Source organism: Castor canadensis, chromosome 12 (genome assembly GCF_047511655.1).
Source record: "Castor canadensis chromosome 12, mCasCan1.hap1v2, whole genome shotgun sequence".
NCBI lineage: Eukaryota > Metazoa > Chordata > Mammalia > Rodentia > Castoridae > Castor > Castor canadensis.
In genome coordinates this window covers 37,832,699-37,849,179 of record NC_133397.1, presented here as the reverse complement: position 1 = coordinate 37,849,179, position 16,481 = coordinate 37,832,699, and the positions used below count along the sequence as shown (strand labels likewise).

Below are 16,481 nucleotides of genomic sequence, written 5' to 3'. Positions count from 1 at the left end.
GTCATTGGTGCCGCCTCTTCTAACTGAACATGCTTGGCTCCTTGGAGGGACAGGATGGTGACTTTCTCTGACTCTAACTTCCCTTTCTGAACTTTTGCTTCCCTGGCTTTTGTGTAAATTCTAACTCTTCCACTAAATTCCTCATCCATTGACACTGACAGAGGGTCTGTCCTCTGACTGCTGTAAGGATGCTAAATGCCTTAGAGCTAAGGTAAGTACAAGGTGGATGAAAATGAATGCAGAGTCCTTTAAGAGACAGACAAAACAGCAACCAAAAACTCAACGAGGAGGTGAGGACTTGAAGGATGTGTCAGAGTCATAATCTAAGGCTGACTAAGGATTCACACATCTTCACAGCACTTTACAATACAGTGTGTCAGGATTTATAGTTAGAGATATAAAACCTATCAGAAATATAGCGGGGCAAGAGAGGAGTAAAAGGAAAGGAGGGTAAAAACTGTGCTGTGTCTTCAAATGAGAGAATGGAAAAGCATTCTTAGCAGATGCAAGCATGTCCACAAGGCAGAAGTACCAGCAGGGTGTCTGGGGAGTATTCTGATATCTCTGGAGGCAGTGGGTAAGGATGAATCAGGCTGTGAAAAACAGCCATTTTGACTTAATTCTGTAGACAATGAGGTGTGCTCATGGCCAGACCTGTGTTTCCTAAGGAGAACTCTGCAAGTAGTGTTTGGGATAAGTATTGAGAGAAACTGCTAGAAGATGATGAAATTTACATTCCACAATTCAGACAGAAAAAAAAAATCAGTGTCTTCATTTTTTATAACTTACTTTCTCTCTCCCTCAAGGCCCCATTTCTCTCAAGGCCAGGGTGAAGTGACAATTTAAACTTCCCAATTAAAAGTAATTAGGTTCCATCTGGCTTTGAAAACTTGGCAGCGTGAGGGGGTAGGAGGTTGTTAACCCAGATTCTGTTGAGAAATTTAGTCTTTAAACGCACTTTTGTCAGTCTTCCAAACACTTCCTATCATATCTGCTTCTTCCCTCTTGGGAAGGCTCCCCCTCTACCTTCCCAAGATGGCAGCTGGGTATAGGAAGATTGGGCCAGAGCCCCATGGCACTGTGGGAGGAGACCCTGCTGTTCATGCCACCCTTCCATTTGTGCTGTCTGGTCCTGTTTGTCATGGGTGTTACCCTCTGACCTCTCACCTCTGCTGCCCATGCTTCGTGGCTGATGTCAAGCACATTGTGTTTTCCAGGTGTGACAAATTCAAGACTGTGTTCCCCCCAGGAGCCACCCCATCCCAGTGATTTGGCTTCTCCCCTGCTTGCACTGGTTCTGCAGGTCTTCTGAGGTCAGGCTGCAGCTTCCAACTGATCCCAGCCTAGAGTCCTTTACAGGTCATCTTGTACCTCTTCCAGAAGGTAACCCTCATAGTGACACTGTAGTACAACATCTGGTCACCTCCAGATCTGCCAGGAATGTTGGGTGCTAATGGCTTGCAGTGATGTTCATGGTTAGAGATGGCCCTTGGCTAAAGGAAGTTACCTAAGGTTTTGGGGGAGGGGATGCCTGTGTCTGTGAGTAGTCAAAGCAGGTGTTCAAGGGTCCAACCCCCTTGCCTTTACTCAAAAGAATTCTGAGGGCCATTCCAGCCTCAGCACTGGAGACCTTTATTGTGAAAGCTTCACAGCTTGGCCTCCCCTTCCCCACTCCTGCTTCCTTTACTCCTTAAAGGTGTGGTTGCTAGGGTTAGGCATGGTGGCACATGCCTGTCATCCCAGCTTCTGGTAGGTAAGAGGAACACAGTCCAGGCCAGCCCTACGCAAAAGAGGGAGACCCTACCTAAAAAGTAACTAAAGCAAAAAGAGTTGGAGTGTGGCTCAAGTGGTACATCACCTGGCTAGCTGACCCACACGCCAATTGTCTCTGGAAACATCCTCACTGGCACACTCAGAAGTGTGCTTTACTACTTGTCATTCCAATCTAGTTGACAACCAAGAGTAACCATCACACTATCTCAGTTTTTATCTCTTTGGTAAGACTATAAACTCCCCAGGGGCAGCCTACATGTCCTCTTCACACTTGTTCTTCACATGAAAATCTCTGGTGTATGGACATGTATGCAGCTGGTACACACAGCCAAGATTTTTGGATAACCAGTTGAAATATTCAACTTAGACTTTGTCACTGAGCCTGGTGATATCACTACCCTCCCATCCCCATGAAGGGGATGTTCTCTCTGCATTGATTTTTGCTTTATCCTCCAGTACCTTCAGGTCAGAGAGTCTGTGGGTGTTGGCACTGCACTTAGGGATACTCCTTGGGGTCTCTCCTCTCTCAGTTGCTCTATGCTCATTTCTCCACCAAAACAATTATCACTTGTCGTAAATGTTGCCATGTTTGTGTCACCTTCCCCAGCAGAAGTGTGAAAACTGGATAGAACATTAAAAGGCATAGAACAATTTAGGGAAAAAGCAAACAAGCATAAACACATATGTTAATGAACGGTATTCTTTTTCAGGCAGGAGGTAGAGGCTGACAGCTAAAGAAATAAAGGGAACCAGAATGGGGAGTCCTGGGAGCAGGACAGAGCCAGGGGGAGGCTGAGCTGGGCTTGGACCCTGGTGGCTCATGTTTTCTATTTCTTCTCTAACTTAGCCAGATCTAATGCAACCCCCTAGGAAATAGAACATGTTTCTGCTTTCAAATTTCCTTGTTATAATCTTTGCCCCGGGAGACAAAACAAAATTAGAGCTAAGTCTACACATCAATGAGCTGTCTTGTCATAGGAAACATCAACCAACTCTTTTACACTTTAAATTTTAATCCACAACAAAACTTTCCCTTAGAAAGCAGTATTGATTTCACATTCCCTCCAGGTCCACATAGCTTTATGAATCTGGATGTGACCTCCACTTTCTCTGCTCCTTTTACTCAACACTGCTCTGCCATACCCCTGAAATGCACTCGTACTCAGCCCTTGTCTAGCTGATTCAATTGAGCAGTTTCTTCTCTTCCTTTGAAACCATATAATAGCATCAAATGTCAATGTGGGGGCTGTGCACTTGTGATGTCTGCTTTTGGCAGGCCTAGGGGTGCTTGGCAGAAGCTCTGCGTTGCTTCAGTTTGAGGGAGATCATGTGCTCGTCCTGCTGGGTAGCCGGGCAAGGAGGAAGTCCTGACGCTTGGCCCTTCAGTCCTAAGAGAGCCAAGAGGTAAGTGCTGATCTCGCTCTCCTCATTTCCCTCCCTCCTTATCACCTACTGAGTGTGCCAAGCTCTATGTCCTTTACCTGTGTTACCTACCACAACCCCATTACCAACAAAAAAATGAGACTTATGAGGTTAAGTCATCACCCAAATCCACAAGTGCTTGCTGAGTATCACCTGAAACCAGTTCTGCCTGGCCCCCAAATCCTTCCTCTTCACCTCTGCAGCCTAGGGTGTAGGCTATGTTGCTCACCATGTTAGTTGAATTCTTATTAGTATTGGTTTAAAGAGAAGGAAAACCAAGACTCAGAGAAGGTAAGTAACTTATCCAACCAGTAACAGGTGACACTAGGGCTCAAAGTCTGATCCAGCTGACTGCAGAATCTAGCTGTGGTTGTCTAGGACTGCATTTTCTGCTCATGCCTTCTGATGCTGGCTCTAAAACAGATGGTAGGGAGCCACCTGTCCCTGGGACACTGGGACAGAAGTTAAGCATTGTTAGAATACCATTAAATATTGTTAAAGTACAGTTACTGATAAACCTTTGTTGTAAGCTTGTAAGCTCCCTTTTGAAAGTTCTTTTTTTTTTTCCATTAAATGTGCTGAGATGTTGGGGGCTGGGAAGATTTAGCTTCCTAATTGACAGTTGCTAGATCCTTCTCCAGGGCCTTGGCTACCTCGAGTAAAGGACTGCCCTCATGGCAATACCCAAAATAGGACTCCACTTCCAGAAGGCACTGCCCTAGCAAGCAGCTTGCCACCAACTCTTACCACCATTGGCCACTTCCACCCAGGCAAGAGGGGGTGCACTTTAGCTCAACAGACGGCCTGTGATTGGTGCAAACATAATCCTTTGCATTACAGACTGTATCATGATTGATGCAAGCATAAGGGAAATGTAGTGATTGGTTCAGGCATCCTTGTCCCCCTCCCCCTTCTAGCTATGTAAGCAGGCTGCTCAACTCACTTTGTGAGCAGCTAAGAGACACCCTCCTTGCTGCCCCTCCCCTCGATGTTCTAACATCAGGTCCCAAGAAAGACATTCTCTCAAGTGGTCTTGCATACTTTTGCTTAGCCGGTAACATGAAGAAAAAGAAGAGAAGAAGCAGAGGTGTCAGGGAGGAAGCTGCCCTGATAGAACAGTAGTGAGGCTGGTAAGCTGAGGCTCGGATGAAACTGACCAGAGCAGTTTCAGCACCAAATATCCAGTAGGCAGTGGAGAAAGTAAAACTGATGGCAGCTGGTGGGGATCGGCTGGCAGAGAGACCTTCCCACCCCAGGATCTTAACACTGAGGGCTTGGAAACTTGTGAAGCCACCCTAGCTGAATTCCTTGCCACTGCCCTAGCTGTCAAAGGCCCAAGGCTGACTGCTGTGGCTCATTGCTATCTACTTTGCCACCTGCAAATACCTGCAAGGGCCCAGAGTTTCTCCTGACTACTCACAATTTCTATGTGGGTAGAACAAAAGAACCCCAGCCACCAGATCTGTAACAACCTGCCACCAATCCGATCCCCACCCCCAAGTATTCCCAGTTCATGCCATCCTTGACATCTATCCTCTCTGCCTAGGTAAATGCTCTCCTTCCTATGCCCCTCAAATCCTCTTTTCTCTAGGAAACTCTCCAGAAGACAGTTCTAAAGCCCTCTTGTCTCAGCCATTCATTGTCTGGACCTCAATACTGCTGTGAGCAACCATGTGTACTCACGGTGGAGGTCTGAACTGAGCTGGACCACATGTGCCTTGGTCTGACATTTCTTTGTGAGCATTTGAGGATGGTTAGCTGAAAGATGTCAAGTTTAGCCAGTACTTATTTAGTGTCTACTATGCTGGGTCTCCTGTGGGAGGCCCCTTCACACATATTCCCTTACTTAAGTCTATTTAAATTGCTCCTGTGTGCTCACTGGCTACTCTCTGGACACAATGCCCAAGATTATAGCTTCTGTGTCTCTATGAGCAAAAATTGATCCACTTGATTTTTAGGAAAAATAAAAACATGTTCTCTGAGTATCAGTTGCAGGTAGGTGCTACTTACAATTGGATGTTTGAAGAGTATTTAGGCGACTTGCTCACTTCTAAAATGCTCATTCCGGGCCAGGGAAGGTCTCAGTGGTGAGTGCTTCACCTAACATACATAAGGACCTGGGTTCCATACCCAGTACTACAGACAAACAAACAAATAAAAGAAGTTATCTGGTGGTCATTCTGGCAGCCTTCTTAGATCCAAACACTTTTGGGTAGCACTCTTGAGGAGAGACTTCTGGCCTATAGGCATACAGTTCTCAAAGATAAACAAGACTAGGATGGGGTAGAAATTCAACTGGGTCACTAGGCAGTAGTCAGGATAACATAACACTGAGCTAGATCTCCAAAAAGAGAAAGATAAAGTTAAAAAAAAAACCCTAAATAGCTAACAAATGATGATTAGTTAAATAAATAAATTATGATAGTCTGTGCAATGAAATATTTTCCAGCCATATAAAATGACAGTCTAATGGATCTTGCATTTCTCTTCATTTTTATTGGCTATTTTGATTTCCTCTTTCGTTAGTTGTATAAGTCTCTGCCCACTTCATTTGGGTTTGAGGCAAGAGAGAGAGGGCTATAAGGTTACATGAAAATAATTTTACAGATCAGAAAATGTTAGAAAACAGAATCAGGAACTAAAGCTGAAAATCACTAGGCATTGAATCTACCGTGCACCTGCATTTTTTCCATCATCCTCTCTTCTTTAGATGTTAAGTGAATTGCCATCACCTTAAATGAGTAGTATGACTCAAGAATAGATGGCAAGCTGGATGAATGAACTCCTTGACTACAAAGGAATGCCCCAAAAGGTTACAACCATTATCTCCATGTTTGGGGTAATAACAAAACCCATTGTATCCATACTTGGGAATAGCAAAATGATTACAAGCGACTAGGTGATATGACCACATATACAGGAAAGAGTTCAGACTGGAATCCCCCAGCTCAGAAGGTATAAACATACCTGGAACAAGGACTGCCATTTTGATTCTCTTGCTCCTTTCTCCCTTTCTGTTTCACCCTACTGTGCTAAATAAATATTTGCTAACCTTTCACCTTATGAGTTTCCTTGTTTGTGAAAACCTTTAAAATGCTTTTCATCATAGATTTCAAGAGCCTTGAATGTAGAGGTTTATTAGGGAGCTGAGTCTAGGGCTCTCCCCTCTCATACTGGGAATCTTTTTCATCCCCAAAACCCTTCCTGGTAACGGGTTAACTTTTTTTTTATTGATCTGTAGAAGTTTTATTTTATTCTGGATACTGATTCATTGTCTATTTTATGTCTGACAAAAATCTTTTTCTAGCCTGTATCATGTCTTTTAATGTTTTTATGTCATCACTACATTTGAATCCATTTAAATATATCAGCCATTTCCAAAAAGTAAAAATAAAATAATTAAGTGACAGTGTAGATTTTTATTAACATGAAGAGATATCTAAGACATGTTAATAAAATAAAAAATTAAGTTACAAATTAGCTTATAGTGGGAGGAGAAAGAGGGAAAGGAAAAGATAGTGAGGGGTGAAGAGGATGGAAGTACACTCCATACATACATATGAAGACAGCATAATGGAGCTCACAAAACACTTTGGAAAAGTGGGGAGAAAAAAGGGAGGATGGAAATATAATGGAGGGGGGTAAACTTGTTCAAAGTACTTTGTACACATGTATAGAATTATCACAGTGAAATTCCCTCATGTTATTAATGTATACTAATTCAAAAATAAAATTAAAAAAATTAAGTAACTTACAGATTATGTATGTATATATGGATAGTTACATATACAGAAAAGAAAGAAAGACAAAAGCCTAGGAAGACATATATCAAAATGTTAAATGTTGGCTATTTCTAGGTTGTATCCTTATGGGTAATTTTTATTTTCTCCCTCTATTAATTTGCATACAATGAGCAATCAACGAGTAATCATAAAAGGTCTGAGTGAGTCTCTTGGATAATTTTACAAGCAAAGGGCTTGCCCTTGAGGTTTCATCAACCCCTCCCTACCTTGAGACTCATCTGAGAGTCCCAAAGGTGATCTGCTGTGAGTGATAAGGCCAAGCCAGGTCACAGGTGACTGATTGGGAGTGGGAGTAGCAGGAAGCTGCCAGTTACAGCAAAATCAGCCGTGTTAGGGAGGATTCTTGGGTTACAAAGTTTAGTTCTGATTGCAGGCACGACTAATTATCTCTTTTCTGCCCTAGCTTCCAGAGTCAATGGCTGCCCATCAAGTGAGTTTGCCTGGGACCTGTGGTTCTGTTTTTAGCTCTTCCAAACACAGGTGATCCAGTTGCTTTATTGTTTGGATCTGAAAAGCCCTCCAAACACTCATGTGTTGAAGGTTTGGTCCCCAAAGCAGCAGTGTTTAGAGGGGAGGCCTTTGGGAGGCGATCGGATCATGAGCGATCTGACCTCATGAGTAGGTGAATCCATTTATGGACTTACAGTTTAACAAGTTTAGGGAGAGAGGATGTTATGAAAGTGAGTTCTCTCTTCTCTCCTGGCTGCCATGCAGTACGCAGATTTACCATGCTCCCCACCATGATGTTCTGCCTCACCACAGGTCCAGAGATGAGGGAGCCAAGTAACCAAAACTGGGAGCCCAAATAAACCTTGCCTCCTTTATGTTAATTTCCTCAGGTATTTTGTCACAGCAACTGGAAATTGACTAACAGAGAAGTCAGGTCTGATAACCCACTCCATCTTTCTCTCCTTCCCAGCCAAGTCTCGCACAATCAGGTAGCAGATTACTTTACTCGCTATTATTTTATTGTCTGCATTTGCCTCTTGCCCAAGAGTCTAGATCACTTTTCTACTGTAGATTATTTATATTCAAAAGCTCAGAAAGAAATCCTAGATCATCTTCTTTTAATTCCTCCGGGGTCTTGCCTCCTGCATTCAAACCCTCTCCCTCTGTTGTCTTCCTGGACATCTTCTCCAACTTTAGGTCTTTCTGTTCCACTTAGGCCAGGGTTTGGGGAGGTGGGGAACTGTGCAGAGGGCACTAGTTCCTGAAGAACCAGACTCTTGGGCTATTTAGCAAGAACAGGGTTCCTCTCTATGGCCAGGATTAGAGCAGCCTCCACGGTCAGGCTGAGCTGCCCCAATAAAGAGAAAGGTGGAAAGCTGACTGTAATGGTGCTTACCTGTATTCTTACCACTTGGGAGGAGGAGGAAGAAGAATCACAAGTTTGGAGCCAATTTGGACTACATAGCAAGATCCTATCTCAAAAGAGAGAAAATGAAATAAAAAGAAGAGAGAGTTATTTTCCCCTCATCTCTTTCCTTACACATGCCACACCCATACACATGTACACAGACCAAAGAATATGCCACATTCAGAAATGACATGTACACAGCTCTATATGCATGCACACATCCTAAGACACATGCAACACACACCAACGTGAGTTCACTGAGGCACCCATACATCAAAGTATATTCACATAGATAACACACAGACCATCATACAGGCACTAGAACATTGTTGTCAACATGCAGTCACACACAAACATAACTACTTTCCCACATAAGCAGACATTAATATTTGCATGCATACTTAATCACACAAATGTGAGTACACAGAAATCTAGTAGAGGCAAAGAAGACAGCAAACAGGTCATCTTGTCCCCAAAGATGGCAGGGACCACTGCCACCCACCCCGACACCACTGGGATTGCTTTGTTTTGCAGGAAGTTTTTGTAGAAAGTTGCCTGTGCCTTTGACAATGAATTCATCCCTCTCCTGCCTCCTGCTCCCCAGCCAGCTTTCCCCTCCCTGTCGCCTTGTAGCCCCATTCTTTCATCCATAGCTGTGCCTGTCCAAGGGGAATGCTAATCGCCATGACAGGAACTGTTTCCACCTGTTTACATCCCTGCTCGCCTCGCTCTAATGCCATTTTAGACTCTGCCTAGCAGAGGCAGAGGCCTGCTGTGCAGGCCGTTGTGAGAGAGGAAAAGGAATGAGCGAGAGGACAGTTGGAGTGTGAAAAGGACCCGTCGCTAAGTGACTCCCTATTCCAACAGCCACACACAAGATGCACGTAATTGCTTTTAGCACAGTGGGATGGATAGAGATACAAAAGGTCAAATCAAGGATTTGTCCCATAATATCTTTGCTAAGCAGCAGCGTCAGACGTTAGAAAAGCATATTCATGAATTGAGCTGCCAGAGTGTGGGGCAGGCTTTTCAGAGGCGGCTGTGTGTTCCTTCTTTGAGGTGTGCCTGCCGTGGTGATTGGATTCACACGGAGCAAGTGACTTCTCAATGCTCAACAAAGCTCTGCCTGTGAATTGGACTAAATAGACTACTTGGCAGGCAGCTGAGATAACTATGCTAAGTGAATTTCAGATTTGCTCCCACTCCCCTTATGCCCAAGCCTACTAGAAAATGCCAGGAAACGGCCAAGTCCTGGGCATGACACACAAGGACCTGCACCATCGGACCCCCCGGCTATCTTTCCAAGTGCTCCCTAATATCACTCCCCCACCCCCCCCCAGGCCCAACACATGTGAAGACTGAGTGTTACAGGGTCCTCTCCATGGCATTTCCCAGGATGCAGCGTTTTCCCTTGCCCGTTCTAATTCTACCTGTTACTCAAGTTTTGACACCAGACCTAATTCCACCTGCCCTTTCCTGTCCCCCTACCTGGTGAGCTTGCCCTCTTTGCAGGATATAGAGAAAGAGCCAAAGTCTGGATCCTATGGCCTACTTAAGTTGTAACATGTGCACTGTCTCTGGTATGCTGAGAAAAGTCTGAGGATGCGGAGTGGAGTGTACACCGAAGGTAGTTGGAGGCTGCTGCAATCATCCAAGGGAGTGGATGACTTGAACCAGAGTTTGAATCGGTGAAGGTGGGGAACAAAGATTTGATTCTCGGATTTTGAAGGTAGATCTGAAAGGGATCAGTCAAACATTGGTTATAGAGTATGAGAGAAAATTAAATATGCTTATGAGTTTTGGCTTAAACAGATAGGTAGAAAGACCAGATTTGTCCGGTGGATAGTTAGGGTGTCGTTTGGGACTACTTGTAGGTTTCCAAGTAAAGATATCAACACTGGGAAGGACAAGCTGTAGGGCAGAAGAAAACCAGGAGAGTGTGGCATCCTGGAAGAAAGTATACTGGGCTCTGCTGGATCCAATAGAGCTTACAGTTCTGTCTAGCAAGGTGAGGACTAAAAACTGTCAAATAAATCCTGTCACACACAGTCCTTTGGTGACCTCGGCAAACATGGTTTTGTATAGTAGTGGAGGTAACAGCTTGAAGTGGTCTCAAGAAGGAATAGTGAACTGTTGAGGTTTTGCATTAAAAGGAAAATCAATGAGATGGAATCCAAAAAAGGATTTTTTTTTAAAAAGCCAGGCATGGTGGTACACACCTGTAACCAGCTACTCAGGAGGCAGAGGTAGAAGGATCTCAAGTTCAAGGCTAGGGGAGGCAAAGTTAGCAAGATCCTACCTCAAAAATGAAATAGAAACAGGAAGGCTGAGGGATGGTGTTCACGAGGTAAACCACTTGTCTAGTATGTGTGAGGCCCTGGGTTCAATCCCTGGATTCACACACGCAAACACACACACACACAAATTGTTTTGGGGTTTTTTTTTAAGTGCTGGAAATGGAAGCAAGGACCTCGCACATGCTAGGCAAATACTAAGCTACACCCCCACCCGCAAAAGGAATTTTTTTGAGGGAGAAAAATACACAAACACATTTGCCTCTGTTAACTACTCCTTTCCATCCCTCTCACCCAGAGAAGGGAGTATGTGAGAATTGTACAAAATAAAGTCCACCGTTGAATACTCATTGTTTGGGGGAATCTCCAGCCCAAGTTTCTCAGAAAACCAGGCCAGCTATTTCTTACATTAAGCCCAGTCTGTGGCTGTAGCCTCATCAGCCTTATCCCAACATCATGACCAAGTTATCATTCCTCCTTTCACAGGTTTCTTATGACCTGGGAAGGAAGGGAAACATTTGTCAGGAGAAATTTATATTCCTCAGTAAGTAGTACTGGCAAATCACAGAGTTTCTCATAGGAACTTAGAAATATATAATCCATAATATTTAAAATGTTTAATGTTCTTTTCCATAGGGAAAACTATCTGGCATATCAAATGTAGAGATGTTAAGTGTGTTTTCAGTTTTCAGAAAATACTCGGTGTCTCGTGTACATAATTTCACTAGCCTATTGTATGAGGTGAGCTATTGTGAGGGGGTCTGTCATGTCTCCATTTTCCGCAGCCACCATTGGTGTTTAATCATAGTCAGGGCTATTTGGAACTCTGGCTTCCCATTTAAAATCACATTAGACTAAAATCAGGTCTATTAGCTATACTTTGGGATGCAAACACACAACATTCTCCATCAGCATATTATACTGGTTAAGTTGCTTCTGAGTGATGTAAAAGAAAAATACAATTAAAATATCAAGTTTGAGACAATTGTGACTTTCCTGAAGGTCATGTCCAGTTAGGAAATAACTGTCATCAGCTGTGCAACTGAAATCATGTCACTCTCATACCAACGATTGTGAAAAGTCACTTGCACCCTTCAAAGCAATGAGTGTTTTGGAGATTTTGGATTGGCCTTGGTTCCCTGTGGTACCTACCTTCTTGTAGAATTTCCAGTTTGCCCAGGTTGTGTGTGAATTGTGCTTCTGGGAGTGGCGCAATGCAAAACCCTGTATGCTGCAGCCCTGTGTCAGGGATTGTAACATATGTACATGAGTAAAAGAGAAGAGTAGAGGGCAAATTATTGGTCTCTCATCACCAACAGTGGCCCTGCCTTTCTTGACAATGAGTTCCACTCCACTATACTGAAGAGCTGAAGCACTCAATATGCCACCACCATCAACCTGTCCAGTGGGACTAAGAATGTAGGTAGAGAGCTTCCTAGCATGCATAAGGCCCTGGCTTCATCCCCAGCACCAAAAAAAAAAAAAAATCATGTATCTTACTTAAAGATATCTCTTGTTTGATATCCACAGCTGCATTTACAACTGAGAAGCACAAAGGAAACCACAACTGTGGGCCCTCCTCCCATGCAGCCACCAAAATGGCCCCCACATCCCATACAGGAAGCATCAGAACTTCATGTATCCAGTGCACCCACATCCTGCACAGCCCCAGCTGAGACTGAACCATCAGCTCACCGCCTAAGCACTACTGTGACACCCGCACACTCAGGAGCCCTTCTTTCTTCCCTCTTGTCCGCCATCTCCCTTCTCTGCCCTCTACACAGAGAGCTGGCTTCGCCTCAGTCCTAAAGTCTCCGCAGAAGGAAACCTCTACATGTCTTCCTCTTGTGAGTATCACTTACATCCTATCAGCTTTCCTCTCCTTTCCCAGTAGGAATGAGGAGAGAAAGAAGTCCCCTTCTATCACATTCCAACATGGAAGGTGCTTTCTTCTTTTGATCTGAATCTTTCAGCAGGTTTGGGTCCTAGTTTTGTCCTGAGGATCAGTACTTATGCCTCTTCCACTGTCAGCCTTCACTCACTTTCCCGTTCTCTTTAGGATTTTTTCCTACAAGCTGAATTTCCCTGCTTTTTTTCTCTATGCTCTCATATAACCTGGTTTCTTGGCTCCTCAGCACCACAGTCAGCCTTGTCCATCATCTACCATGTTGACGTACTTTGTGAAACCCAGGACCCAGATTCAAACATTCATCCAGACATGGTACATGAGCACAGACTTCATCGACTTTCATGTGCATGTTAGACTTATTTGACAAAATAGTTACAAGAATAGTAAAGTATTTCAAGAACTGACTTTTTAAATATAGCCTGAACTTAGGGGTTGGGGGTATGGCTCAAGTGATAGAGCACCTGCCTAGTAGGTGCAAGATCCTGACTTCAAACTCCACTACCACCAAAAAGATAAAAATAAAAATACACTGGACTCGCAGTATTACTGTGTGGGATGTATTTTTAAGTGACCTACATTGTTATTTAAATATTAATAATTTAGTAAGAACTATTAGAAAATTTGATCAGTTCTGTGTAAACTTTGGTAGATCATTTCTCCATTTGTGGTCTGAACAGCCTCATTAGGAAACATAGGTGCTAATTGATGATCTCCAAGCTGTTCATGATTTGTTCTTCTTTCTTAGGGGCCCAATGTTACCCAATACTAAAGGGCCAGATCCTAGCTCCACTGCACACAGACACATGGTTGGAGCTGCAAGACTAGGACCTCTAACTTTGGTGAGGAGTGTAGTGAGATGGTAGAAAAAGTGTGGGCATAGGGGTAAATCCTCTGAGTCCAGGACCAAAAGAGGAAGGACTATGGTCCATTCTTAGTTCCCTCATTTGAGCCAGGGTAAGCTGGAAATTGAGAAAAGTGTAGAAAGGATGGACAAAAGAGAAATCTTGAATTGTATTCCCTTCTCTTCCTGCGTGTCTGTGCCAAGGAGGGAGATAGTCTTTAAAGATGGTGGTCTTCCTTCTACATGTGCTCTTGTTGGGAAAATTCTCTCTTCAAAGATGCCTCTTTACAATGGCATTTGCAGAAGAAGAGAGAAGGTCTCTAGCAGTGTAAGGAAGGGGGTGACCTGGCTGTGCCACAGAAATGCCCTATGGTCCTGTGCCCAGGAGAGTTAAGTCTGTTTTAGCTCCTCCATCCATTTTGGTCCCTCTGCCCTCAGTGTGATCCAGAAGGTTTACCACAGAGACAGTGAGTTACTTTTAGTCAGTTCTCAGAAGACTACCTCCTACCATCTACTGTGACTGGGAAGGCAGAGGAACATCGCCTTGTTTTTCATGCTTTCCCTATTGTCTCTGGCTCTGAGTGGTGAGTGTTCACTGAGCTGATTTTTGTTTCAGAGTTTCAGCTTTTCTGTTACCTCATCAGCCAGCCCTGGGCCCTCTCTCTTTCCTTCCCATGAGTGCAGTCCCCAGGTTATAGAACTTTTACAGTCTTCCGTAGTCAAATCTGATCTCCAACAAGCAGGCTCTTTAGCTGTTTTCTCTCTCTGACAAACTTGATTTATCTTGAAGTGCTGACCTTTGGGCTGCTGAGGCCCTGTTGACTTTTTTGCGGAGCTTGGCTTTTGTGGTGGTCAGTAACCCTGTCTCCTGGGGGCTGTATCAACCTGTTCTTCATTGCATTTGAACCTGCTTTTCTAAGTGGGACCTGGAAGGGCAGATCATGCCATATCTAAAGCTGTGAATATCTGTGCTTTCTAGGAGGCCCTTCTTTCTCCTGCCCCTCCTGCCCACCTGGGAAAAGCAGGGGCCAAAGGTGGGGAGGTAAACTCCATTACCATCAGATCCGTTACAGAATAGCCCTGTAGACATGACATGCTCACAAGAAGAACAAAACACGTTCGGTCATGCCCTGTTTATTATATTATCATCATGTATCACATATATCTTTTTGTATTAATTTGCTATAGCTGCCATAATAAAATGTCACACACTGGGTGGCTTAAACAACAGAACGCTATTTCCTCACAGTTCTGGAAGTAGAAATCCAAGATCAAGGTGTTGGCAGGTTTGGTTTCTTCTGAGGGCCCTCTCCTTGGTTTGCAGATGGCCACCTTCTTGCTTTGTCCTCATATGGTCTGTGTGTGCATGCCTTTTGTCTTTTTGAGTGTTCAAATTTCCTTTTTAATTAAGGCCCATCCTAATGACCTCTCTCTAATTAAGAGCTCTGTTTTCTAAAATAGAGCTTTCTAACTTCTATATTTTAAGGTGCTAGGAGTACCTTAAATTTCCTAGTGTGAAATTTGGAGTGAACAATTCATCTGGTAACAATGTCATTCCCTGACCCCACCATTGATTTACATGGAAATCAGAGCAAAGAAAATCTTTCTGTCTCACATTGCAGGGTGTGGGCTTTCAGCTAGGTATAAAAAGAGTTCATGTGCTCCCAAATGGAAATCCTGGGGTGGAATCTCAATTGTGGATGGGGAAGAAAGAAAGGTAAAGATAAAAGTGGGCATCCTAGAAAATATAATTCCCATTCATTTGAGACCCTTTCTAGAATTAGGGGATTAGGCCAGGTAATTTTTCAGCCTCAACATTAATTCATTCCATTACTTGCTCATTTAGCCACCATTCACTGATCTCATCATGTGCAAAGTGCCAGGAATCCACAAACAAATCAGAGAAGGGTCTTGCACCCAAGAACTTATATATTCCTATGTAAACCCTGGATGGGATGGGAGGAGAGTAGGAGCCACCCAAAGAAGAAGGGGTAAGAATGCTATGAGACTTTAATGTTCACAGAGCTACAGCCCTTAGCCTGTGGTCAGCACAAGCTTTTGTACATTTCCTTCCTGGCTCAGCAAACTTCACCCTCAGGTTAGGACCCTCTCTCTACTTGACAGAAGCCTGCATAAAGTGTAACCTCCCCAGGTTGGTATATTCTTAAAGATCTTGCAACTTGGACAAGCCCAAGGGAAGCTGGAGATATTTTTAAGGCCAACGTTTGGGGCAGGCATTGGGAGGCACCCAATGGTCACTTTAGCCAGAAGCCTTGAGGTTTAAGTGGCCATGCGCCCTAACTTAACCCTACTATAGTTGCAAAAGACAGGTAAGCATTCCCAAACTAGAATCCCCAGGGGCCCACCACCAAGGCTCCCTCACACCCCCAGGCCCTTGGAATCTGGTAAGGAGTGCCAGGCGCAGAAAGCCCAAGCAAGGCTACCAGAACCAGATGCTTCCATCTAGAAGGTACCACTTTCATCTAGAAGGTAAGCCTGCCATCTAGTGGCCAAGCTTGGGATACACAGGAGCAGACAAGCTTTCCTCGCATTGCCGGCTCAATTCAGCCTGCAGCATATTCTTTCGAGGCTTCCATAAGGGCAAACCCTGACTTCAGGTGGATTTGACTTTTAGAAACAGCTAAAAGTCATTACAGGCCAACTGCTTATTGAAGAAAATACAAATTAAAAAATCAAGAAATAGCTATAGATTTCCCTCTGTATCTTGTAACCATCTAAAGGCAGGTGACTATTCTGAAGAAATTTTTAAGTGTATATTTTAAATTAGTGTCATGGGAAGAATTTTAAATCTCATTATTAGCCAGAGGACAGTGCTTCATGGCTGTAATCATAGCTACTCAAGAGGCAGAGATCAGGAGGATTGTGGTTCGATGCCTGGAAAAATTGTTAAGACCTATTGAAAATACCCAACAGAAGGCCTGGCAGAGTGGCTTATGTGGTAGAGTGCCTGACTAGCAAACATGAGGTCCTGAGTTCAAATCCCAGTACCACCAAAAAAAAAAAACCTCATAATTACAACAAGGTATACCATGGAACCCTAATAAAGTACATTGTTATGCAG

At 43.8% G+C, this 16,481-nt stretch overlaps 1 long non-coding RNA gene across 1 annotated transcript in view; it reads left to right on the top strand.

The window, feature by feature from the left end:
* Positions 1–3,032: 3,032 nt before the first annotated feature.
* Positions 3,033–16,481, top strand: part of LOC141415028 (uncharacterized) — a 31,719-nt gene continuing 18,270 nt past the window's right edge. The window contains exons 1-2 of the long non-coding RNA XR_012440049.1: positions 3,033–3,177; positions 12,180–12,496. This is a non-coding gene — a long non-coding RNA (uncharacterized lncRNA). The remainder of the gene's footprint in view (positions 3,178–12,179; positions 12,497–16,481) is intronic.